The 24,559-nt window shown below is 45.0% G+C and overlaps 19 non-coding genes across 19 annotated transcripts; all 19 read left to right on the top strand.

Annotated features, from left to right (window-relative positions):
* The first annotated feature begins 72 nt into the window (after window positions 1-72).
* LOC141188244 (U2 spliceosomal RNA) lies at window positions 73-263 on the top strand. Its single transcript, XR_012262355.1, has one exon. It is a non-coding gene; the product is annotated as a U2 spliceosomal RNA (small nuclear RNA).
* A 1,122-nt stretch (window positions 264-1,385) lies between these two features.
* On the top strand, window positions 1,386-1,576 carry LOC141184894 (U2 spliceosomal RNA). The gene has a single exon (XR_012259606.1). It is a non-coding gene; the product is annotated as a U2 spliceosomal RNA (small nuclear RNA).
* A 1,126-nt stretch (window positions 1,577-2,702) lies between these two features.
* On the top strand, window positions 2,703-2,893 carry LOC141188243 (U2 spliceosomal RNA). The gene has a single exon (XR_012262354.1). It is a non-coding gene; the product is annotated as a U2 spliceosomal RNA (small nuclear RNA).
* Window positions 2,894-4,013: 1,120 nt separating this feature from the next.
* On the top strand, window positions 4,014-4,204 carry LOC141188242 (U2 spliceosomal RNA). Its single transcript, XR_012262353.1, has one exon. It is a non-coding gene; the product is annotated as a U2 spliceosomal RNA (small nuclear RNA).
* Window positions 4,205-5,324: 1,120 nt separating this feature from the next.
* Window positions 5,325-5,515, top strand: LOC141188240 (U2 spliceosomal RNA). The gene has a single exon (XR_012262351.1). It is a non-coding gene; the product is annotated as a U2 spliceosomal RNA (small nuclear RNA).
* A 1,121-nt stretch (window positions 5,516-6,636) lies between these two features.
* Window positions 6,637-6,827, top strand: LOC141188239 (U2 spliceosomal RNA). The gene has a single exon (XR_012262350.1). It is a non-coding gene; the product is annotated as a U2 spliceosomal RNA (small nuclear RNA).
* Window positions 6,828-7,947: 1,120 nt separating this feature from the next.
* Window positions 7,948-8,138, top strand: LOC141188238 (U2 spliceosomal RNA). Its single transcript, XR_012262349.1, has one exon. It is a non-coding gene; the product is annotated as a U2 spliceosomal RNA (small nuclear RNA).
* Window positions 8,139-9,260: 1,122 nt separating this feature from the next.
* Window positions 9,261-9,451, top strand: LOC141191181 (U2 spliceosomal RNA). The gene has a single exon (XR_012265180.1). It is a non-coding gene; the product is annotated as a U2 spliceosomal RNA (small nuclear RNA).
* A 1,121-nt stretch (window positions 9,452-10,572) lies between these two features.
* On the top strand, window positions 10,573-10,763 carry LOC141188237 (U2 spliceosomal RNA). The gene has a single exon (XR_012262348.1). It is a non-coding gene; the product is annotated as a U2 spliceosomal RNA (small nuclear RNA).
* Window positions 10,764-11,882: 1,119 nt separating this feature from the next.
* On the top strand, window positions 11,883-12,073 carry LOC141188234 (U2 spliceosomal RNA). The gene has a single exon (XR_012262347.1). It is a non-coding gene; the product is annotated as a U2 spliceosomal RNA (small nuclear RNA).
* A 1,123-nt stretch (window positions 12,074-13,196) lies between these two features.
* On the top strand, window positions 13,197-13,387 carry LOC141191225 (U2 spliceosomal RNA). The gene has a single exon (XR_012265224.1). It is a non-coding gene; the product is annotated as a U2 spliceosomal RNA (small nuclear RNA).
* A 1,123-nt stretch (window positions 13,388-14,510) lies between these two features.
* LOC141185312 (U2 spliceosomal RNA) lies at window positions 14,511-14,701 on the top strand. Its single transcript, XR_012259986.1, has one exon. It is a non-coding gene; the product is annotated as a U2 spliceosomal RNA (small nuclear RNA).
* Window positions 14,702-15,824: 1,123 nt separating this feature from the next.
* On the top strand, window positions 15,825-16,015 carry LOC141184821 (U2 spliceosomal RNA). The gene has a single exon (XR_012259540.1). It is a non-coding gene; the product is annotated as a U2 spliceosomal RNA (small nuclear RNA).
* A 1,114-nt stretch (window positions 16,016-17,129) lies between these two features.
* On the top strand, window positions 17,130-17,320 carry LOC141186469 (U2 spliceosomal RNA). Its single transcript, XR_012260745.1, has one exon. It is a non-coding gene; the product is annotated as a U2 spliceosomal RNA (small nuclear RNA).
* Window positions 17,321-18,442: 1,122 nt separating this feature from the next.
* On the top strand, window positions 18,443-18,633 carry LOC141188232 (U2 spliceosomal RNA). Its single transcript, XR_012262345.1, has one exon. It is a non-coding gene; the product is annotated as a U2 spliceosomal RNA (small nuclear RNA).
* Window positions 18,634-19,755: 1,122 nt separating this feature from the next.
* LOC141188231 (U2 spliceosomal RNA) lies at window positions 19,756-19,946 on the top strand. Its single transcript, XR_012262344.1, has one exon. It is a non-coding gene; the product is annotated as a U2 spliceosomal RNA (small nuclear RNA).
* A 1,118-nt stretch (window positions 19,947-21,064) lies between these two features.
* Window positions 21,065-21,255, top strand: LOC141188230 (U2 spliceosomal RNA). The gene has a single exon (XR_012262343.1). It is a non-coding gene; the product is annotated as a U2 spliceosomal RNA (small nuclear RNA).
* A 1,119-nt stretch (window positions 21,256-22,374) lies between these two features.
* LOC141188229 (U2 spliceosomal RNA) lies at window positions 22,375-22,565 on the top strand. Its single transcript, XR_012262342.1, has one exon. It is a non-coding gene; the product is annotated as a U2 spliceosomal RNA (small nuclear RNA).
* A 1,121-nt stretch (window positions 22,566-23,686) lies between these two features.
* On the top strand, window positions 23,687-23,877 carry LOC141188228 (U2 spliceosomal RNA). The gene has a single exon (XR_012262341.1). It is a non-coding gene; the product is annotated as a U2 spliceosomal RNA (small nuclear RNA).
* Window positions 23,878-24,559: the final 682 nt, after the last annotated feature.

Raw genomic sequence — 24,559 nt, 5'->3', positions numbered from 1 at the left:
CAGGTGGCCATCTCCACAAATGGACTTTTCAGAATCCTTGGGTGGCACCGTAGTCGGAAACCAATTCTGGTTATCGCTTCTCGGCCTTTTGGCTAAGATCAAGTGTAGTATCTGTTCTTATCAGTTTAATATCTGATACGTCCCCTATCTGGGGACCATATATTAAATGGATTTTTAGAACAGGGAGATGGAAAAAGAGCTTGCTCTGTCCACTCCACGCATTGACCTGGTATTGCAGTATCTCCAGGACCGGTGCACCCCTTCTTTAATGCAGTTTCTAAAATCAGAAAGAATTGAATTCAATGCTTTTTGTTCATTTTGCTTGTTTGTCGGATTTTGGGATGGACTCTTTGGCTTTGCTTTTCTTCTCCTCATTGGATTTTTCATGTTAAAAGTTGCAGAAGCCAGATGACAAGCTCATTTTGGTTCAACTTCAGCAACTGTGCATTGCATTGCCATGTAATGTAATGTAATGCAATGCTATCTATCTAGCTCTCCCTCTATACTTCCTTTTGGATAAACAGACATATTAGGCAAGCATTTTGGAGCTTTCACCTAAATAACTACAGGTGGTGAGATAAGCTGCACAATATAATTGACCTTTCAGTATATTGTTGCACACACACCATCTATTTAGCAAATGCCCTTGTTATCAACAGCAGCCTTTTAAACTCACCTGAGCTAACAGGTATGTGAGCTGGTTACTCTGCTGCGCTTAAAATTTCTTTTTTGGTTTGCTACAATGCCTTTTCTGAAACGTTGTCTCCCTCTGCTGGAACACTGACTTCTTTCATTTAATGCCTGCAGACTATAAAAGAGAAACCAACTCAAAAAGTTTGGTTGATTAGTCTGTGGCATTCTTTTAAACTGTTGCTTATGGCGGTCTCTGTGAGCTTCTCAGTGACATTCAGCCATCCAGGTATCCCGCCTGCAGTAGACGGAATGTGGCAATGGAACGCTGGCTGCGCGTGTCATAATAGGCTCTGAGCCTTTATATACCTGCGCACAGCAGCAGCCACCTTCAGTCTGCTGCTGGACAGCCAGCAGCAGCAGCAGCAGGAGAGGTAATTAATCAGCAACCCTCCTGCTAAGGGTAGACAGCTGCTCGTTCCACCCCCCCCCCCCGCCTTAATTGGTTCTCCTCCCTTCCAACGGTGTTGAGGCGGGTGGGAACAGCCGGGGGTTGAGGGTACTGTGCTAAAAGAGGTGGAGTTATGCAGATCTAAAACGCGTGGATTGCAGCAGCAGCAAGCCGAAAAGTGCAGGCATGTGAGGGATCTAGAGGTTGACAGCATGTCTTCTTAACGGGAGTCCAGGTGGCCATCTCCACAAATGGACTTTTCAGAATCCTTGGGTGGCACCGTAGTCGGAAACCAATTCTGGTTATCGCTTCTCGGCCTTTTGGCTAAGATCAAGTGTAGTATCTGTTCTTATCAGTTTAATATCTGATACGTCCCCTATCTGGGGACCATATATTAAATGGATTTTTAGAACAGGGAGATGGAAAAAGAGCTTGCTCTGTCCACTCCACGCATTGACCTGGTATTGCAGTATCTCCAGAACCGGTGCACCCCTTCTTTAATGCAGTTTCTAAAATCAGAAAGAATTGAATTCAATGCTTTTTGTTCATTTTGCTTGTTTGTCGGATTTTGGGATGGACTCTTTGGCTTTGCTTTTCTTCTCCTCATTGGATTTTTCATGTTAAAAGTTGCAGAAGCCAGATGACAAGCTCATTTTGGTTCAACTTCAGCAACTGTGCATTGCATTGCCATGTAATGTAATGTAATGCAATGCTATCTATCTAGCTCTCCCTCTATACTTCCTTTTGGATAAACAGACATATTAGGCAAGCATTTTGGAGCTTTCACTTAAATAACTACAGGTGGTGAGATAAGCTGCACAATATAATTGACCTTTCAGTATATTGTTGCACACACACCATCTATTTAGCAAATGCCCTTGTTATCAACAGCAGCCTTTTAAACTCACCTGAGCTAACAGGTATGTGAGCTGGTTACTCTGCTGCGCTTAAAATTTCTTTTTTGGTTTGCTACAATGCCTTTTCTGAAACGTTGTCTCCCTCTGCTGGAACACTGACTTCTTTCATTTAATGCCTGCAGACTATAAAAGAGAAACCAACCCAAAATGTTTGGTTGATTAGTCTGTGGCATTCTTTTAAACTGTTGCTTATGGCGGTCTCTGTGAGCTTCTCAGTGACATTCAGCCATCCAGGTATCCCGCCTGCAGTAGACGGAATGTGGCAATGGAACGCTGGCTGCGCGTGTCATAATAGGCTCTGAGCCTTTATATACCTGCGCACAGCAGCAGCCACCTTCACTCTGCTGCTGGACAGCCAGCAGCAGCAGCAGCAGGAGAGGTAATTAATCAGCAACCCTCCTGCTAAGGGTAGACAGCTGCTCGTTCCACCCCCCCCCCCCCCCTGCCTTAATTGGTTCTCCTCCCTTCCAACGGTGTTGAGGCGGGTGGGAACAGCCGGGGGTTGAGGGTACTGTGCTAAAAGAGGTGGAGTTATGCAGATCTAAAACGCGTGGATTGCAGCAGCAGCAAGCCGAAAAGTGCAGGCATGTGAGGGATCTAGAGGTTGACAGCATGTCTTCTTAACGGGAGTCCAGGTGGCCATCTCCACAAATGGACTTTTCAGAATCCTTGGGTGGCACCGTAGTCGGAAACCAATTCTGGTTATCGCTTCTCGGCCTTTTGGCTAAGATCAAGTGTAGTATCTGTTCTTATCAGTTTAATATCTGATACGTCCCCTATCTGGGGACCATATATTAAATGGATTTTTAGAACAGGGAGATGGAAAAAGAGCTTGCTCTGTCCACTCCACGCATTGACCTGGTATTGCAGTATCTCCAGGACCGGTGCACCCCTTCTTTAATGCAGTTTCTAAAATCAGAAAGAATTGAATTCAATGCTTTTTGTTCATTTTGCTTGTTTGTCGGATTTTGGGATGGACTCTTTGGCTTTGCTTTTCTTCTCCTCATTGGATTTTTCATGTTAAAAGTTGCAGAAGCCAGATGACAAGCTCATTTTGGTTCAACTTCAGCAACTGTGCATTGCATTGCCATGTAATGTAATGTAATGCAATGCTATCTATCTAGCTCTCCCTCTATACTTCCTTTTGGATAAACAGACATATTAGGCAAGCATTTTGGAGCTTTCACCTAAATAACTACAGGTGGTGAGATAAGCTGCACAATATAATTGACCTTTCAGTATATTGTTGCACACACACCATCTATTTAGCAAATGCCCTTGTAATCAACAGGAGCCTTTTAAACTCACCTGAGCTAACAGGTATGTGAGCTGGTTACTCTGCTGCGCTTAAAATTTCTTTTTTGGTTTGCTACAATGCCTTTTCTGAAACGTTGTCTCCTTCTGCTGGAACACTGACTTCTTTCATTTAATGCCTGCAGACTATAAAAGAGAAACCAACCCAAAAAGTTTGGTTGATTAGTCTGTGGCATTCTTTTAAACTGTTGCTTATGGCGGTCTCTGTGAGCTTCTCAGTGACATTCAGCCATCCAGGTATCCCGCCTGCAGTAGACGGAATGTGGCAATGGAACGCTGGCTGCGCGTGTCATAATAGGCTCTGAGCCTTTATATACCTGCGCACAGCAGCAGCCACCTTCAGTCTGCTGCTGGACAGCCAGCAGCAGCAGCAGCAGGAGAGGTAATTAATCAGCAACCCTCCTGCTAAGGGTAGACAGCTGCTCGTTCCACCCCCCCCCCGCCTTAATTGGTTCTCCTCCCTTCCAACGGTGTTGAGGCGGGTGGGAACAGCCGGGGGTTGAGGGTACTGTGCTAAAAGAGGTGGAGTTATGCAGATCTAAAACGCGTGGATTGCAGCAGCAGCAAGCCGAAAAGTGCAGGCATGTGAGGGATCTAGAGGTTGACAGCATGTCTTCTTAACGGGAGTCCAGGTGGCCATCTCCACAAATGGACTTTTCAGAATCCTTGGGTGGCACCGTAGTCGGAAACCAATTCTGGTTATCGCTTCTCGGCCTTTTGGCTAAGATCAAGTGTAGTATCTGTTCTTATCAGTTTAATATCTGATACGTCCCCTATCTGGGGACCATATATTAAATGGATTTTTAGAACAGGGAGATGGAAAAAGAGCTTGCTCTGTCCACTCCACGCATTGACCTGGTATTGCAGTATCTCCAGGACCGGTGCACCCCTTCTTTAATGCAGTTTCTAAAATCAGAAAGAATTGAATTCAATGCTTTTTGTTCATTTTGCTTGTTTGTCGGATTTTGGGATGGACTCTTTGGCTTTGCTTTTCTTCTCCTCATTGGATTTTTCATGTTAAAAGTTGCAGAAGCCAGATGACAAGCTCATTTTGGTTCAACTTCAGCAACTGTGCATTGCATTGCCATGTAATGTAATGTAATGCAATGCTATCTATCTAGCTCTCCCTCTATACTTCCTTTTGGATAAACAGACATATTAGGCAAGCATTTTGGAGCTTTCACCTAAATAACTACAGGTGGTGAGATAAGCTGCACAATATAATTGACCTTTCAGTATATTGTTGCACACACACCATCTATTTAGCAAATGCCCTTGTTATCAACAGCAGCCTTTTAAACTCACCTGAGCTAACAGGTATGTGAGCTGGTTACTCTGCTGCGCTTAAAATTTCTTTTTTGGTTTGCTACAATGCCTTTTCTGAAACGTTGTCTCCCTCTGCTGGAACACTGACTTCTTTCATTTAATGCCTGCAGACTATAAAAGAGAAACCAAGCCAAAAAGTTTGGTTGATTAGTCTGTGGCATTCTTTTAAACTGTTGCTTATGGCGGTCTCTGTGAGCTTCTCAGTGACATTCAGCCATCCAGGTATCCCGCCTGCAGTAGACGGAATGTGGCAATGGAACGCTGGCTGCGCGTGTCATAATAGGCTCTGAGCCTTTATATACCTGCGCACAGCAGCAGCCACCTTCAGTCTGCTGCTGGACAGCCAGCAGCAGCAGCAGCAGGAGAGGTAATTAATCAGCAACCCTCCTGCTAAGGGTAGACAGCTGCTCGTTCCACCCCCCCCCCGCCTTAATTGGTTCTCCTCCCTTCCAACGGTGTTGAGGCGGGTGGGAACAGCCGGGGGTTGAGGGTACTGTGCTAAAAGAGGTGGAGTTATGCAGATCTAAAACGCGTGGATTGCAGCAGCAGCAAGCCGAAAAGTGCAGGCATGTGAGGGATCTAGAGGTTGACAGCATGTCTTCTTAACGGGAGTCCAGGTGGCCATCTCCACAAATGGACTTTTCAGAATCCTTGGGTGGCACCGTAGTCGGAAACCAATTCTGGTTATCGCTTCTCGGCCTTTTGGCTAAGATCAAGTGTAGTATCTGTTCTTATCAGTTTAATATCTGATACGTCCCCTATCTGGGGACCATATATTAAATGGATTTTTAGAACAGGGAGATGGAAAAAGAGCTTGCTCTGTCCACTCCACGCATTGACCTGGTATTGCAGTATCTCCAGGACCGGTGCACCCCTTCTTTAATGCAGTTTCTAAAATCAGAAAGAATTGAATTCAATGCTTTTTGTTCATTTTGCTTGTTTGTCGGATTTTGGGATGGACTCTTTGGCTTTGCTTTTCTTCTCCTCATTGGATTTTTCATGTTAAAAGTTGCAGAAGCCAGATGACAAGCTCATTTTGGTTCAACTTCAGCAACTGTGCATTGCATTGCCATGTAATGTAATGTAATGCAATGCTATCTATCTAGCTCTCCCTCTATACTTCCTTTTGGATAAACAGACATATTAGGCAAGCATTTTGGAGCTTTCACCTAAATAACTACAGGTGGTGAGATAAGCTGCACAATATAATTGACCTTTCAGTATATTGTTGCACACACACCATCTATTTAGCAAATGCCCTTGTTATCAACAGCAGCCTTTTAAACTCACCTGAGCTAACAGGTATGTGAGCTGGTTACTCTGCTGCACTTAAAATTTCTTTTTTGGTTTGCTACAATGCCTTTTCTGAAACGTTGTCTCCCTCTGCTGGAACACTGACTTCTTTCATTTAATGCCTGCAGACTATAAAAGAGAAACCAACCCAAAAAGTTTGGTTGATTAGTCTGTGGCATTCTTTTAAACTGTTGCTTATGGCGGTCTCTGTGAGCTTCTCAGTGACATTCAGCCATCCAGGTATCCCGCCTGCAGTAGACGGAATGTGGCAATGGAACGCTGGCTGCGCGTGTCATAATAGGCTCTGAGCCTTTATATACCTGCGCACAGCAGCAGCCACCTTCAGTCTGCTGCTGGACAGCCAGCAGCAGCAGCAGCAGGAGAGGTAATTAATCAGCAACCCTCCTGCTAAGGGTAGACAGCTGCTCGTTCCACCCCCCCCCCCGCCTTAATTGGTTCTCCTCCCTTCCAACGGTGTTGAGGCGGGTGGGAACAGCCGGGGGTTGAGGGTACTGTGCTAAAAGAGGTGGAGTTATGCAGATCTAAAACGCGTGGATTGCAGCAGCAGCAAGCCGAAAAGTGCAGGCATGTGAGGGATCTAGAGGTTGACAGCATGTCTTCTTAACGGGAGTCCAGGTGGCCATCTCCACAAATGGACTTTTCAGAATCCTTGGGTGGCACCGTAGTCGGAAACCAATTCTGGTTATCGCTTCTCGGCCTTTTGGCTAAGATCAAGTGTAGTATCTGTTCTTATCAGTTTAATATCTGATACGTCCCCTATCTGGGGACCATATATTAAATGGATTTTTAGAACAGGGAGATGGAAAAAGAGCTTGCTCTGTCCACTCCACGCATTGACCTGGTATTGCAGTATCTCCAGGACCGGTGCACCCCTTCTTTAATGCAGTTTCTAAAATCAGAAAGAATTGAATTCAATGCTTTTTGTTCATTTTGCTTGTTTGTCGGATTTTGGGATGGACTCTTTGGCTTTGCTTTTCTTCTCCTCATTGGATTTTTCATGTTAAAAGTTGCAGAAGCCAGATGACAAGCTCATTTTGGTTCAACTTCAGCAACTGTGCATTGCATTGCCATGTAATGTAATGTAATGCAATGCTATCTATCTAGCTCTCCCTCTATACTTCCTTTTGGATAAACAGACATATTAGGCAAGCATTTTGGAGCTTTCACCTAAATAACTACAGGTGGTGAGATAAGCTGCACAATATAATTGACCTTTCAGTATATTGTTGCACACACACCATCTATTTAGCAAATGCCCTTGTTATCAACAGCAGCCTTTTAAACTCACCTGAGCTAACAGGTATGTGAGCTGGTTACTCTGCTGCGCTTAAAATTTCTTTTTTGGTTTGCTACAATGCCTTTTCTGAAACGTTGTCTCCCTCTGCTGGAACACTGACTTCTTTCATTTAATGCCTGCAGACTATAAAAGAGAAACCAACCCAAAAAGTTTGGTTGATTAGTCTGTGGCATTCTTTTAAACTGTTGCTTATGGCGGTCTCTGTGAGCTTCTCAGTGACATTCAGCCATCCAGGTATCCCGCCTGCAGTAGACGGAATGTGGCAATGGAACGCTGGCTGCGCGTGTCATAATAGGCTCTGAGCCTTTATATACCTGCGCACAGCAGCAGCCACCTTCAGTCTGCTGCTGGACAGCCAGCAGCAGCAGCAGCAGGAGAGGTAATTAATCAGCAACCCTCCTGCTAAGGGTAGACAGCTGCTCGTTCCACCCCCCCCCCGCCTTAATTGGTTCTCCTCCCTTCCAACGGTGTTGAGGCGGGTGGGAACAGCCGGGGGTTGAGGGTACTGTGCTAAAAGAGGTGGAGTTATGCAGATCTAAAACGCGTGGATTGCAGCAGCAGCAAGCCGAAAAGTGCAGGCATGTGAGGGATCTAGAGGTTGACAGCATGTCTTCTTAACGGGAGTCCAGGTGGCCATCTCCACAAATGGACTTTTCAGAATCCTTGGGTGGCACCGTAGTCGGAAACCAATTCTGGTTATCGCTTCTCGGCCTTTTGGCTAAGATCAAGTGTAGTATCTGTTCTTATCAGTTTAATATCTGATACGTCCCCTATCTGGGGACCATATATTAAATGGATTTTTAGAACAGGGAGATGGAAAAAGAGCTTGCTCTGTCCACTCCACGCATTGACCTGGTATTGCAGTATCTCCAGGACCGGTGCACCCCTTCTTTAATGCAGTTTCTAAAATCAGAAAGAATTGAATTCAATGCTTTTTGTTCATTTTGCTTGTTTGTCGGATTTTGGGATGGACTCTTTGGCTTTGCTTTTCTTCTCCTCATTGGATTTTTCATGTTAAAAGTTGCAGAAGCCAGATGACAAGCTCATTTTGGTTCAACTTCAGCAACTGTGCATTGCATTGCCATGTAATGTAATGTAATGCAATGCTATCTATCTAGCTCTCCCTCTATACTTCCTTTTGGATAAACAGACATATTAGGCAAGCATTTTGGAGCTTTCACCTAAATAACTACAGGTGGTGAGATAAGCTGCACAATATAATTGACCTTTCAGTATATTGTTGCACACACACCATCTATTTAGCAAATGCCCTTGTTATCAACAGCAGCCTTTTAAACTCACCTGAGCTAACAGGTATGTGAGCTGGTTACTCTGCTGCGCTTAAAATTTCTTTTTTGGTTTGCTACAATGCCTTTTCTGAAACGTTGTCTCCCTCTGCTGGAACACTGACTTCTTTCATTTAATGCCTGCAGACTATAAAAGAGAAACCAACTCAAAAAGTTTGGTTGATTAGTCTGTGGCATTCTTTTAAACTGTTGCTTATGGCGGTCTCTGTGAGCTTCTCAGTGACATTCAGCCATCCAGGTATCCCGCCTGCAGTAGACGGAATGTGGCAATGGAACGCTGGCTGCGCGTGTCATAATAGGCTCTGAGCCTTTATATACCTGCGCACAGCAGCAGCCACCTTCAGTCTGCTGCTGGACAGCCAGCAGCAGCAGCAGCAGGAGAGGTAATTAATCAGCAACCCTCCTGCTAAGGGTAGACAGCTGCTCGTTCCACCCCCCCCCCCCGCCTTAATTGGTTCTCCTCCCTTCCAACGGTGTTGAGGCGGGTGGGAACAGCCGGGGGTTGAGGGTACTGTGCTAAAAGAGGTGGAGTTATGCAGATCTAAAACGCGTGGATTGCAGCAGCAGCAAGCCGAAAAGTGCAGGCATGTGAGGGATCTAGAGGTTGACAGCATGTCTTCTTAACGGGAGTCCAGGTGGCCATCTCCACAAATGGACTTTTCAGAATCCTTGGGTGGCACCGTAGTCGGAAACCAATTCTGGTTATCGCTTCTCGGCCTTTTGGCTAAGATCAAGTGTAGTATCTGTTCTTATCAGTTTAACATCTGATACGTCCCCTATCTGGGGACCATATATTAAATGGATTTTTAGAACAGGGAGATGGAAAAAGAGCTTGCTCTGTCCACTCCACGCATTGACCTGGTATTGCAGTATCTCCAGGACCGGTGCACCCCTTCTTTAATGCAGTTTCTAAAATCAGAAAGAATTGAATTCAATGCTTTTTGTTCATTTTGCTTGTTTGTCGGATTTTGGGATGGACTCTTTGGCTTTGCTTTTCTTCTCCTCATTGGATTTTTCATGTTAAAAGTTGCAGAAGCCAGATGACAAGCTCATTTTGGTTCAACTTCAGCAACTGTGCATTGCATTGCCATGTAATGTAATGTAATGCAATGCTATCTATCTAGCTCTCCCTCTATACTTCCTTTTGGATAAACAGACATATTAGGCAAGCATTTTGGAGCTTTCACCTAAATAACTACAGGTTGTGAGATAAGCTGCACAATATAATTGACCTTTCAGTATATTGTTGCACACACACCATCTATTTAGCAAATGCCCTTGTTATCAACAGCAGCCTTTTAAACTCACCTGAGCTAACAGGTATGTGAGCTGGTTACTCTGCTGCGCTTAAAATTTCTTTTTTGGTTTGCTACAATGCTTTTTCTGAAACGTTGTCTCCCTCTGCTGGAACACTGACTTCTTTCATTTAATGCCTGCAGACTATAAAAGAGAAACCAACCCAAAAAGTTTGGTTGATTAGTCTGTGGCATTCTTTTAAACTGTTGCTTATGGCGGTCTCTGTGAGCTTCTCAGTGACATTCAGCCATCCAGGTATCCCGCCTGCAGTAGACGGAATGTGGCAATGGAACGCTGGCTGCGCGTGTCATAATAGGCTCTGAGCCTTTATATACCTGCGCACAGCAGCAGCCACCTTCAGTCTGCTGCTGGACAGCCAGCAGCAGCAGCAGCAGGAGAGGTAATTAATCAGCAACCCTCCTGCTAAGGGTAGACAGCTGCTCGTTCCACCCCCCCCCCCGCCTTAATTGGTTCTCCTCCCTTCCAACGGTGTTGAGGCGGGTGGGAACAGCCGGGGGTTGAGGGTACTGTGCTAAAAGAGGTGGAGTTATGCAGATCTAAAACGCGTGGATTGCAGCAGCAGCAAGCCGAAAAGTGCAGGCATGTGAGGGATCTAGAGGTTGACAGCATGTCTTCTTAACGGGAGTCCAGGTGGCCATCTCCACAAATGGACTTTTCAGAATCCTTGGGTGGCACCGTAGTCGGAAACCAATTCTGGTTATCGCTTCTCGGCCTTTTGGCTAAGATCAAGTGTAGTATCTGTTCTTATCAGTTTAATATCTGATACGTCCCCTATCTGGGGACCATATATTAAATGGATTTTTAGAACAGGGAGATGGAAAAAGAGCTTGCTCTGTCCACTCCACGCATTGACCTGGTATTGCAGTATCTCCAGGACCGGTGCACCCCTTCTTTAATGCAGTTTCTAAAATCAGAAAGAATTGAATTCAATGCTTTTTGTTCATTTTGCTTGTTTGTCGGATTTTGGGATGGACTCTTTGGCTTTGCTTTTCTTCTCCTCATTGGATTTTTCATGTTAAAAGTTGCAGAAGCCAGATGACAAGCTCATTTTGGTTCAACTTCAGCAACTGTGCATTGCATTGCCATGTAATGTAATGTAATGCAATGCTATCTATCTAGCTCTCCCTCTATACTTCCTTTTGGATAAACAGACATATTAGGCAAGCATTTTGGAGCTTTCACCTAAATAACTACAGGTGGTGAGATAAGCTGCACAATATAATTGACCTTTCAGTATATTGTTGCACACACACCATCTATTTAGCAAATGCCCTTGTTATCAACAGCAGCCTTTTAAACTCACCTGAGCTAATAGGTATGTGAGCTGGTTACTCTGCTGCGCTTAAAATTTCTTTTTTGGTTTGCTACAATGCCTTTTCTGAAACGTTGTCTCCCTCTGCTGGAACACTGACTTCTTTCATTTAATGCCTGCAGACTATAAAAGAGAAACCAACCCAAAAAGTTTGGTTGATTAGTCTGTGGCATTCTTTTAAACTGTTGCTTATGGCGGTCTCTGTGAGCTTCTCAGTGACATTCAGCCATCCAGGTATCCCGCCTGCAGTAGACGGAATGTGGCAATGGAACGCTGGCTGCGCGTGTCATAATAGGCTCTGAGCCTTTATATACCTGCGCACAGCAGCAGCCACCTTCAGTCTGCTGCTGGACAGCCAGCAGCAGCAGCAGCAGGAGAGGTAATTAATCAGCAACCCTCCTGCTAAGGGTAGACAGCTGCTCGTTCCACCCCCCCCCGCCTTAATTGGTTCTCCTCCCTTCCAACGGTGTTGAGGCGGGTGGGAACAGCCGGGGGTTGAGGGTACTGTGCTAAAAGAGGTGGAGTTATGCAGATCTAAAACGCGTGGATTGCAGCAGCAGCAAGCCGAAAAGTGCAGGCATGTGAGGGATCTAGAGGTTGACAGCATGTCTTCTTAACGGGAGTCCAGGTGGCCATCTCCACAAATGGACTTTTCAGAATCCTTGGGTGGCACCGTAGTCGGAAACCAATTCTGGTTATCGCTTCTCGGCCTTTTGGCTAAGATCAAGTGTAGTATCTGTTCTTATCAGTTTAATATCTGATACGTCCCCTATCTGGGGACCATATATTAAATGGATTTTTAGAACAGGGAGATGGAAAAAGAGCTTGCTCTGTCCACTCCACGCATTGACCTGGTATTGCAGTATCTCCAGGACCGGTGCACCCCTTCTTTAATGCAGTTTCTAAAATCAGAAAGAATTGAATTCAATGCTTTTTGTTCATTTTGCTTGTTTGTCGGATTTTGGGATGGACTCTTTGGCTTTGCTTTTCTTCTCCTCATTGGATTTTTCATGTTAAAAGTTGCAGAAGCCAGATGACAAGCTCATTTTGGTTCAACTTCAGCAACTGTGCATTGCATTGCCATGTAATGTAATGTAATGCAATGCTATCTATCTAGCTCTCCCTCTATACTTCCTTTTGGATAAACAGACATATTAGGCAAGCATTTTGGAGCTTTCACCTAAATAACTACAGGTGGTGAGATAAGCTGCACAATATAATTGACCTTTCAGTATATTGTTGCACACACACCATCTATTTAGCAAATGCCCTTGTTATCAACAGCAGCCTTTTAAACTCACCTGAGCTAACAGGTATGTGAGCTGGTTACTCTGCTGCGCTTAAAATTTCTTTTTTGGTTTGCTACAATGCCTTTTCTGAAACGTTGTCTCCCTCTGCTGGAACACTGACTTCTTTCATTTAATGCCTGCAGACTATAAAAGAGAAACCAACTCAAAAAGTTTGGTTGATTAGTCTGTGGCATTCTTTTAAACTGTTGCTTATGGCGGTCTCTGTGAGCTTCTCAGTGACATTCAGCCATCCAGGTATCCCGCCTGCAGTAGACGGAATGTGGCAATGGAACGCTGGCTGCGCGTGTCATAATAGGCTCTGAGCCTTTATATACCTGCGCACAGCAGCAGCCACCTTCAGTCTGCTGCTGGACAGCCAGCAGCAGCAGCAGCAGGAGAGGTAATTAATCAGCAACCCTCCTGCTAAGGGTAGACAGCTGCTCGTTCCACCCCCCCCCCCCCGCCTTAATTGGTTCTCCTCCCTTCCAACGGTGTTGAGGCGGGTGGGAACAGCCGGGGGTTGAGGGTACTGTGCTAAAAGAGGTGGAGTTATGCAGATCTAAAACGCGTGGATTGCAGCAGCAGCAAGCCGAAAAGTGCAGGCATGTGAGGGATCTAGAGGTTGACAGCATGTCTTCTTAACGGGAGTCCAGGTGGCCATCTCCACAAATGGACTTTTCAGAATCCTTGGGTGGCACCGTAGTCGGAAACCAATTCTGGTTATCGCTTCTCGGCCTTTTGGCTAAGATCAAGTGTAGTATCTGTTCTTATCAGTTTAATATCTGATACGTCCCCTATCTGGGGACCATATATTAAATGGATTTTTAGAGCAGGGAGATGGAAAAAGAGCTTGCTCTGTCCACTCCACGCATTGACCTGGTATTGCAGTATCTCCAGGACCGGTGCACCCCTTCTTTAATGCAGTTTCTAAAATCAGAAAGAATTGAATTCAATGCTTTTTGTTCATTTTGCTTGTTTGTCGGATTTTGGGATGGACTCTTTGGCTTTGCTTTTCTTCTCCTCATTGGATTTTTCAAGTTAAAAGTTGCAGAAGCCAGATGACAAGCTCATTTTGGTTCAACTTCAGCAACTGTGCATTGCATTGCCATGTAATGTAATGTAATGCAATGCTATCTATCTAGCTCTCCCTCTATACTTCCTTTTGGATAAACAGACATATTAGGCAAGCATTTTGGAGCTTTCACCTAAATAACTACAGGTGGTGAGATAAGCTGCACAATATAATTGACCTTTCAGTATATTGTTGCACACACACCATCTATTTAGCAAATGCCCTTGTTATCAACAGCAGCCTTTTAAACTCACCTGAGCTAACAGGTATGTGAGCTGGTTACTCTGCTGCGCTTAAAATTTCTTTTTTGGTTTGCTACAATGCCTTTTCTGAAACGTTGTCTCCCTCTGCTGGAACACTGACTTCTTTCATTTAATGCCTGCAGACTATAAAAGAGAAACCAACCCAAAAAGTTTGGTTGATTAGTCTGTGGCATTCTTTTAAACTGTTGCTTATGGCGGTCTCTGTGAGCTTCTCAGTGACATTCAGCCATCCAGGTATCCCGCCTGCAGTAGACGGAATGTGGCAATGGAACGCTGGCTGCGCGTGTCATAATAGGCTCTGAGCCTTTATATACCTGCGCACAGCAGCAGCCACCTTCAGTCTGCTGCTGGACAGCCAGCAGCAGCAGCAGCAGGAGAGGTAATTAATCAGCAACCCTCCTGCTAAGGGTAGACAGCTGCTCGTTCCACCCCCCCCCCCCCGCCTTAATTGGTTCTCCTCCCTTCCAACGGTGTTGAGGCGGGTGGGAACAGCCGGGGGTTGAGGGTACTGTGCTAAAAGAGGTGGAGTTATGCAGATCTAAAACGCGTGGATTGCAGCAGCAGCAAGCCGAAAAGTGCAGGCATGTGAGGGATCTAGAGGTTGACAGCATGTCTTCTTAACGGGAGTCCAGGTGGCCATCTCCACAAATGGACTTTTCAGAATCCTTGGGTGGCACCGTAGTCGGAAACCAATTCTGGTTATCGCTTCTCGGCCTTTTGGCTAAGATCAAGTGTAGTATCTGTTCTTATCAGTTTAATATCTGATACGTCCCCTATCTGGGGACCATATATTAAATGGATTTTTAGAACAGGGAGATGGAAAAAGAGCTTTCTCTGTCCACTCCACGCATTGACCTGGTATTGCAGTATCTCCAGGACCGGTGCACCCCTTCTTTAATGCAGTTTCTAAAATCAGAAAGAATTGAATTCAATGCTTTTTGTTCATTTTGCTTGTTTGTCGGATTTTGGGATGGACTCTTTGGCTTTGCTTTTCTTCTCCTCATTGGATTTTTCATGTTAAAAGTTGCAGAAGCCAGATGACAAGCTCATTTTGGTTCAACTTCAGCAACTGTGCATTGCATTGCCATGTAATGTAATGTAATGCAATGCTATCTATCTAGCTCTCCCTCTATACTTCCTTTTGGATAAACAGACATATTAGGCAAGCATTTTGGAGCTTTCACCTAAATAACTACAGGTGGTGAGATAAGCTGCACAATATAATTGACCTTTCAGTATATTGTTGCACACACACCATCTATTTAGCAAATGCCCTTGTTATCAACAGCAGCCTTTTAAACTCACCTGAGCTAACAGGTATGTGAGCTGGTTACTCTGCTGCGCTTAAAATTTCTTTTTTGGTTTGCTACAATGCCTTTTCTGAAACGTTGTCTCCCTCTGCTGGAACACTGACTTCTTTCATTTAATGCCTGCAGACTATAAAAGAGAAACCAACCCAAAAAGTTTGGTTGATTAGTCTGTGGCATTCTTTTAAACTGTTGCTTATGGCGGTCTCTGTGAGCTTCTCAGTGACATTCAGCCATCCAGGTATCCCGCCTGCAGTAGACGGAATGTGGCAATGGAACGCTGGCTGCGCGTGTCATAATAGGCTCTGAGCCTTTATATACCTGCGCACAGCAGCAGCCACCTTCAGTCTGCTGCTGGACAGCCAGCAGCAGCAGCAGCAGGAGAGGTAATTAATCAGCAACCCTCCTGCTAAGGGTAGACAGCTGCTCGTTCCACCCCCCCCACCCCGCCTTAATTTTTTCTCCTCCCTTCCAACGGTGTTGAGGCGGGTGGGAACAGCCGGGGGTTGAGGGTACTGTGCTAAAAGAGGTGGAGTTATGCAGATCTAAAACGCGTGGATTGCAGCAGCAGCAAGCCGAAAAGTGCAGGCATGTGAGGGATCTAGAGGTTGACAGCATGTCTTCTTAACGGGAGTCCAGGTGGCCATCTCCACAAATGGACTTTTCAGAATCCTTGGGTGGCACCGTAGTCGGAAACCAATTCTGGTTATCGCTTCTCGGCCTTTTGGCTAAGATCAAGTGTAGTATCTGTTCTTATCAGTTTAATATCTGATACGTCCCCTATCTGGGGACCATATATTAAATGGATTTTTAGAACAGGGAGATGGAAAAAGAGCTTGCTCTGTCCACTCCACGCATTGACCTGGTATTGCAGTATCTCCAGGACAGGTGCACCCCTTCTTTAATGCAGTTTCTAAAATCAGAAAGAATTGAATTCAATGCTTTTTGTTCATTTTGCTTGTTTGTCGGATTTTGGGATAAACTCTTTGGCTTTGCTTTTCTTCTCCTCATTGGATTTTTCATGTTAAAAGTTGCAGAAGCCAGATGACAAGCTCATTTTGGTTCAACTTCAGCAACTGTGCATTGCATTGCCATGTAATGTAATGTAATGCAATGCTATCTATCTAGCTCTCCCTCTATACTTCCTTTTGGATAAACAGACATATTAGGCAAGCATTTTGGAGCTTTCACCTAAATAACTACAGGTGGTGAGATAAGCTGCACAATATAATTGACCTTTCAGTATATTGTTGCACACACACCATCTATTTAGCAAATGCCCTTGTTATCAACAGCAGCCTTTTAAACTCACCTGAGCTAACAGGTATGTGAGCTGGTTACTCTGCTGCGCTTAAAATTTCTTTTTTGGTTTGCTACAATGCCTTTTCTGAAACGTTGTCTCCCTCTGCTGGAACACTGACTTCTTTCATTTAATGCCTGCAGACTATAAAAGAGAAACCAACCCAAAAAGTTTGGTTGATTAGTCTGTGGCATTCTTTTAAACTGTTGCTTATGGCGGTCTCTGTGAGCTTCTCAGTGACATTCAGCCATCCAGGTATCCCGCCTGCAGTAGACGGAATGTGGCAATGGAACGCTGGCTGCGCGTGTCATAATAGGCTCTGAGCCTTTATATACCTGCGCACAGCAGCAGCCACCTTCAGTCTGCTGCTGGACAGCCAGCAGCAGCAGGAGAGGTAATTAATCAGCAACCCTCCTGCTAAGGGTAGACAGCTGCTCGTTCCACCCCCCCCCCGCCTTAATTGGTTCTCCTCCCTTCCAACGGTGTTGAGGCGGGTGGGAACAGCCGGGGGTTGAGGGTACTGTGCTAAAAGAGGTGGAGTTATGCAGATCTAAAACGCGTGGATTGCAGCAGCAGCAAGCCGAAAAGTGCAGGCATGTGAGGGATCTAGAGGTTGACAGCATGTCTTCTTAACGGGAGTCCAGGTGGCCATCTCCACAAATGGACTTTTCAGAATCCTTGGGTGGCACCGTAGTCGGAAACCAATTCTGGTTATCGCTTCTCGGCCTTTTGGCTAAGATCAAGTGTAGTATCTGTTCTTATCAGTTTAATATCTGATACGTCCCCTATTTGGGGACCATATATTAAATGGATTTTTAGAACAGGGAGATGGAAAAAGAGCTTGCTCTGTCCACTCCACGCATTGACCTGGTATTGCAGTATCTCCAGGACCGGTGCACCCCTTCTTTAATGCAGTTTCTAAAATCAGAAAGAATTGAATTCAATGCTTTTTGTTCATTTTGCTTGTTTGTCGGATTTTGGGATGGACTCTTTGGCTTTGCTTTTCTTCTCCTCATTGGATTTTTCATGTTAAAAGTTGCAGAAGCCAGATGACAAGCTCATTTTGGTTCAACTTCAGCAACTGTGCATTGCATTGCCATGTAATGTAATGTAATGCAATGCTATCTATCTAGCTCTCCCTCTATACTTCCTTTTGGATAAACAGACATATTAGGCAAGCATTTTGGAGCTTTCACCTAAATAACTACAGGTGGTGAGATAAGCTGCACAATATAATTGACCTTTCAGTATATTGTTGCACACACACCATCTATTTAGCAAATGCCCTTGTTATCAACAGCAGCCTTTTAAACTCACCTGAGCTAACAGGTATGTGAGCTGGTTACTCTGCTGCGCTTAAAATTTCTTTTTTGGTTTGCTACAATGCCTTTTCTGAAACGTTGTCTCCCTCTGCTGGAACACTGACTTCTTTCATTTAATGCCTGCAGACTATAAAAGAGAAACCAACCCAAAAAGTTTGGTTGATTAGTCTGTGGCATTCTTTTAAACTGTTGCTTATGGCGGTCTCTGTGAGCTTCTCAGTGACATTCAGCCATCCAGGTATCCCGCCTGCAGTAGACGGAATGTGGCAATGGAACGCTGGCTGCGCGTGTCATAATAGGCTCTGAGCCTTTATATACCTGCGCACAGCAGCAGCCACCTTCAGTCTGCTGCTGGACAGCCAGCAGCAGCAGCAGCAGGAGAGGTAAATAATCAGCAACCCTCCTGCTAAGGGTAGACAGCTGCTCGTTCCACCCCCCCCCCCCGCCTTAATTGGTTCTCCTCCCTTCCAACGGTGTTGAGGCGGGTGGGAACAGCCGGGGGTTGAGGGTACTGTGCTAAAAGAGGTGGAGTTATGCAGATCTAAAACGCGTGGATTGCAGCAGCAGCAAGCCGAAAAGTGCAGGCATGTGAGGGATCTAGAGGTTGACAGCATGTCTTCTTAACGGGAGTCCAGGTGGCCATCTCCACAAATGGACTTTTCAGAATCCTTGGGTGGCACCGTAGTCGGAAACCAATTCTGGTTATCGCTTCTCGGCCTTTTGGCTAAGATCAAGTGTAGTATCTGTTCTTATCAGTTTAATATCTGATACGTCCCCTATCTGGGGACCATATATTAAATGGATTTTTAGAACAGGGAGATGGAAAAAGAGCTTGCTCTGTCCACTCCACGCATTGACCTGGTATTGCAGTATCTCCAGGACCGGTGCACCCCTTCTTTAATGCAGTTTCTAAAATCAGAAAGAATTGAATTCAATGCTTTTTGTTCATTTTGCTTGTTTGTCGGATTTTGGGATGGACTCTTTGGCTTTGCTTTTCTTCTCCTCATTGGATTTTTGATGTTAAAAGTTGCAGAAGCCAGATGACAAGCTCATTTTGGTTCAACTTCAGCAACTGTGCATTGCATTGCCATGTAATGTAATGTAATGCAATGCTATCTATCTAGCTCTCCCTCTATACTTCCTTTTGGATAAACAGACATATTAGGCAAGCATTTTGGAGCTTTCACCTAAATAACTACAGGTGGTGAGATAAGCTGCACAATATAATTGACCTTTCAGTATATTGTTGCACACACACCATCTATTTAGCAAATGCCCTTGTTATCAACAGCAGCCTTTTAAACTCACCTGAGCTAACAGGTATGTGAGCTGGTTACTCTGCTGCGCTTAAAATTTCTTTTTTGGTTTGCTACAATGCCTTTTCTGAAACGTTGTCTCCCTCTGCTGGAACACTGACTTCTTTCATTTAATGCCTGCAGACTATAAAAGAGAAACCAACCCAAAAAGTTTGGTTGATTAGTCTGTGGCATTCTTTTAAACTGTTGCTTATGGCGGTCTCTGTGAGCTTCTCAGTGACATTCAGCCATCCAGGTATCCCGCCTGCAGTAGACGGAATGTGGCAATGGAACGCTGGCTGCGCGTGTCATAATAGGCTCTGAGCCTTTATATACCTGCGCACAGCAGCAGCCACCTTCAGTCTGCTGCTGGACAGCCAGCAGCAGCAGCAGCAGGAGAGGTAATTAATCAGCAACCCTCCTGCTAAGGGTAGACAGCTGCTCGTTCCACCCCCCCCCCCCGCCTTAATTGGTTCTCCTCCCTTCCAACGGTGTTGAGGCGGGTGGGAACAGCCGGGGGTTGAGGGTACTGTGCTAAAAGAGGTGGAGTTATGCAGATCTAAAACGCGTGGATTGCAGCAGCAGCAAGCCGAAAAGTGCAGGCATGTGAGGGATCTAGAGGTTGACAGCATGTCTTCTTAACGGGAGTCCAGGTGGCCATCTCCACAAATGGACTTTTCAGAATCCTTGGGTGGCACCGTAGTCGGAAACCAATTCTGGTTATCGCTTCTCGGCCTTTTGGCTAAGATCAAGTGTAGTATCTGTTCTTATCAGTTTAATATCTGATACGTCCCCTATCTGGGGACCATATATTAAATGGATTTTTAGAACAGGGAGATGGAAAAAGAGCTTGCTCTGTCCACTCCACGCATTGACCTGGTATTGCAGTATCTCCAGGACCGGTGCACCCCTTCTTTAATGCAGTTTCTAAAATCAGAAAGAATTGAATTCAATGCTTTTTGTTCATTTTGCTTGTTTGTCGGATTTTGGGATGGACTCTTTGGCTTTGCTTCTCTTCTCCTCATTGGATTTTTCATGTTAAAAGTTGCAGAAGCCAGATGACAAGCTCATTTTGGTTCAACTTCAGCAACTGTGCATTGCATTGCCATGTAATGTAATGTAATGCAATGCTATCCATCTAGCTCTCCCTCTATACTTCCTTTTGGATAAACAGACATATTAGGCAAGCATTTTGGAGCTTTCACCTAAATAACTACAGGTGGTGAGATAAGCTGCACAATATAATTGACCTTTCAGTATATTGTTGCACACACACCATCTATTTAGCAAATGCCCTTGTTATCAACAGCAGCCTTTTAAACTCACCTGAGCTAACAGGTATGTGAGCTGGTTACTCTGCTGCGCTTAAAATTTCTTTTTTGGTTTGCTACAATGCCTTTTCTGAAACGTTGTCTCCCTCTGCTGGAACACTGACTTCTTTCATTTAATGCCTGCAGACTATAAAAGAGAAACCAACCCAAAAAGTTTGGTTGATTAGTCTGTGGCATTCTTTTAAACTGTTGCTTATGGCGGTCTCTGTGAGCTTCTCAGTGACATTCAGCCATCCAGGTATCCCGCCTGCAGTAGACGGAATGTGGCAATGGAACGCTGGCTGCGCGTGTCATAATAGGCTCTGAGCCTTTATATACCTGCGCACAGCAGCAGCCACCTTCAGTCTGCTGCTGGACAGCCAGCAGCAGCAGCAGGAGAGGTAATTAATCAGCAACCCTCCTGCTAAGGGTAGACAGCTGCTCGTTCCCCCCCCCCCCCCGCCTTAATTGGTTCTCCTCCCTTCCAACGGTGTTGAGGCGGGTGGGAACAGCCGGGGGTTGAGGGTACTGTGCTAAAAGAGGTGGAGTTATGCAGATCTAAAACGCGTGGATTGCAGCAGCAGCAAGCCGAAAAGTGCAGGCATGTGAGGGATCTAGAGGTTGACAGCATGTCTTCTTAACGGGAGTCCAGGTGGCCATCTCCACAAATGGACTTTTCAGAATCCTTGGGTGGCACCGTAGTCGGAAACCAATTCCTGTTATCGCTTCTCGGCCTTTTGGCTAAGATCAAGTGTAGTATCTGTTCTTATCAGTTTAATATCTGATACGTCCCCTATCTGGGGACCATATATTAAATGGATTTTTAGAACAGGGAGATGGAAAAAGAGCTTGCTCTGTCCACTCCACGCATTGACCTGGTATTGCAGTATCTCCAGGACCGGTGCACCCCTTCTTTAATGCAGTTTCTAAAATCAGAAAGAATTGAATTCAATGCTTTTTGTTCATTTTGCTTGTTTGTCGGATTTTGGGATGGACTCTTTGGCTTTGCTTTTCTTCTCCTCATTGGATTTTTCATGTTAAAAGTTGCAGAAGCCAGATGACAAGCTCATTTTGGTTCAACTTCAGCAACTGTGCATTGCATTGCCATGTAATGTAATGTAATGCAATGCTATCCATCTAGCTCTCCCTCTATACTTCCTTTTGGATAAACAGACATATTAGGCAAGCATTTTGGAGCTTTCACCTAAATAACTACAGGTGGTGAGATAAGCTGCACAATATAATTGACCTTTCAGTATATTGTTGCACACACACCATCTATTTAGCAAATGCCCTTGTTATCAACAGCAGCCTTTTAAACTCACCTGAGCTAACAGGTATGTGAGCTGGTTACTCTGCTGCGCTTAAAATTTCTTTTTTGGTTTGCTACAATGCCTTTTCTGAAACGTTGTCTCCCTCTGCTGGAACACTGACTTCTTTCATTTAATGCCTGCAGACTATAAAAGAGAAACCAACCCAAAAAGTTTGGTTGATTAGTCTGTGGCATTCTTTTAAACTGTTGCTTATGGCGGTCTCTGTGAGCTTCTCAGTGACATTCAGCCATCCAGGTATCCCGCCTGCAGTAGACGGAATGTGGCAATGGAACGCTGGCTGCGCGTGTCATAATAGGCTCTGAGCCTTTATATACCTGCGCACAGCAGCAGCCACCTTCAGTCTGCTGCTGGACAGCCAGCAGCAGCAGCAGCAGGAGAGGTAATTAATCAGCAACCCTCCTGCTAAGGGTAGACAGCTGCTCGTTCCACCCCCCCCCGCCTTAATTGGTTCTCCTCCCTTCCAACGGTGTTGAGGCGGGTGGGAACAGCCGGGGGTTGAGGGTACTGTGCTAAAAGAGGTGGAGTTATGCAGATCTAAAACGCGAGGATTGCAGCAGCAGCAAGCCGAAAAGTGCAGGCATGTGAGGGATCTAGAGGTTGACAGCATGTCTTCTTAACGGGAGTCCAGGTGGCCATCTCCACAAATGGACTTTTCAGAATCCTTGGGTGGCACCGTAGTCGGAAACCAATTCTTGTTATCGCTTCTCGGCCTTTTGGCTAAGATCAAGTGTAGTATCTGTTCTTATCAGTTTAATATCTGATACGTCCCCTATCTGGGGACCATATATTAAATGGATTTTTAGAACAGGGAGATGGAAAAAGAGCTTGCTCTGTCCACTCCACGCATTGACCTGGTATTGCAGTATCTCCAGGACCGGTGCACCCCTTCTTTAATGCAGTTTCTAAAATCAGAAAGAATTGAATTCAATGCTTTTTGTTCATTTTGCTTGTTTGTCGGATTTTGGGATGGACTCTTTGGCTTTGCTTTTCTTCTCCTCATTGGATTTTTCATGTTAAAAGTTGCAGAAGCCAGATGACAAGCTCATTTTGGTTCAACTTCAGCAACTGTGCATTGCATTGCCATGTAATGTAATGTAATGCAATGCTATCTATCTAGCTCTCCCTCTATACTTCCTTTTGGATAAACAGACATATTAGGCAAGCATTTTGGAGCTTTCACCTAAATAACTACAGGTGGTGAGATAAGCTGCACAATATAATTGACCTTTCAGTATATTGTTGCACACACACCATCTATTTAGCAAATGCCCTTGTTATCAACAGCAGCCTTTTAAACTCACCTGAGCTAACAGGTATGTGAGCTGGTTACTCTGCTGCGCTTAAAATTTCTTTTTTGGTTTGCTACAATGCCTTTTCTGAAACGTTGTCTCCCTCTGCTGGAACACTGACTTCTTTCATTTAATGCCTGCAGACTATAAAAGAGAAACCAACCCAAAAAGTTTGGTTGATTAGTCTGTGGCATTCTTTTAAACTGTTGCTTATGGCGGTCTCTGTGAGCTTCTCAGTGACATTCAGCCATCCAGGTATCCCGCCTGCAGTAGACGGAATGTGGCAATGGAACGCTGGCTGCGCGTGTCATAATAGGCTCTGAGCCTTTATATACCTGCGCACAGCAGCAGCCACCTTCAGTCTGCTGCTGGACAGCCAGCAGCAGCAGCAGCAGGAGAGGTAATTAATCAGCAACCCTCCTGCTAAGGGTAGACAGCTGCTCGTTCCACCCCCCCCCCCACCTTAATTTGTTCTCCTTCCTTCCAACGGTGTTGAGGCGGGTGGGAACAGCCGGGGGTTGAGGGTACTGTGCTAAAAGAGGTGGAGTTATGCAGATCTAAAACGCGTGGATTGCAGCAGCAGCAAGCCAAAAAGTGCAGGCATGTGAGGGATCTAGAGGTTGACAGCATGTCTTCTTAACGGGAGTCCAGGTGGCCATCTCCACAAATGGACTTTTCAGAATCCTTGGGTGGCACCGTAGTCGGAAACCAATTCTGGTTATCGCTTCTCGGCCTTTTGGCTAAGATCAAGTGTAGTATCTGTTCTTATCAGTTTAATATCTGATACGTCCCCTATCTGGGGACCATATATTAAATGGATTTTTAGAACAGGGAGATGGAAAAAGAGCTTGCTCTGTCCACTCCACGCATTGACCTGGTATTGCAGTATCTCCAGGACCGGTGCACCCCTTCTTTAATGCAGTTTCTAAAATCAGAAAGAATTGAATTCAATGCTTTTTGTTCATTTTGCTTGTTTGTCGGATTTTGGGATGGACTCTTTGGCTTTGCTTTTCTTCTCCTCATTGGATTTTTCATGTTAAAAGTTGCAGAAGCCAGATGACAAGCTCATTTTGGTTCAACTTCAGCAACTGTGCATTGCATTGCCATGTAATGTAATGTAATGCAATGCTATCTATCTAGCTCTCCCTCTATACTTCCTTTTGGATAAACAGACATATTAGGCAAGCATTTTGGAGCATTCACCTAAATAACTACAGGTGGTGAGATAAGCTGCACAATATAATTGACCTTTCAGTATATTGTTGCACACACACCATCTATTTAGCAAATGCCCTTGTTATCAACAGCAGCCTTTTAAACTCACCTGAGCTAACAGGTATGTGAGCTGGTTACTCTGCTGCGCTTAAAATTTCTTTTTTGGTTTGCTACAATGCCTTTTCTGAAACGTTGTCTCCCTCTGCTGGAACACTGACTTCTTTCATTTAATGCCTGCAGACTATAAAAGAGAAACCAACCCAAAAAGTTTGGTTGATTAGTCTGTGGCATTCTTTTAAACTGTTGCTTATGGCGGTCTCTGTGAGCTTCTCAGTGACATTCAGCCATCCAGGTATCCCGCCTGCAGTAGACGGAATG

The sequence above is a fragment of the Phyllobates terribilis genome, unplaced genomic scaffold (genome assembly GCF_046119375.1).
Source record: "Phyllobates terribilis strain yellow unplaced genomic scaffold, ASM4611937v1 Scaffold_40__1_contigs__length_11209783, whole genome shotgun sequence".
Classification (NCBI taxonomy): domain Eukaryota; kingdom Metazoa; phylum Chordata; class Amphibia; order Anura; family Dendrobatidae; genus Phyllobates; species Phyllobates terribilis.
The sequence above is the reverse complement of the archived record's forward strand: the minus strand, read 5'-3'. Positions and strand labels throughout refer to the sequence as shown.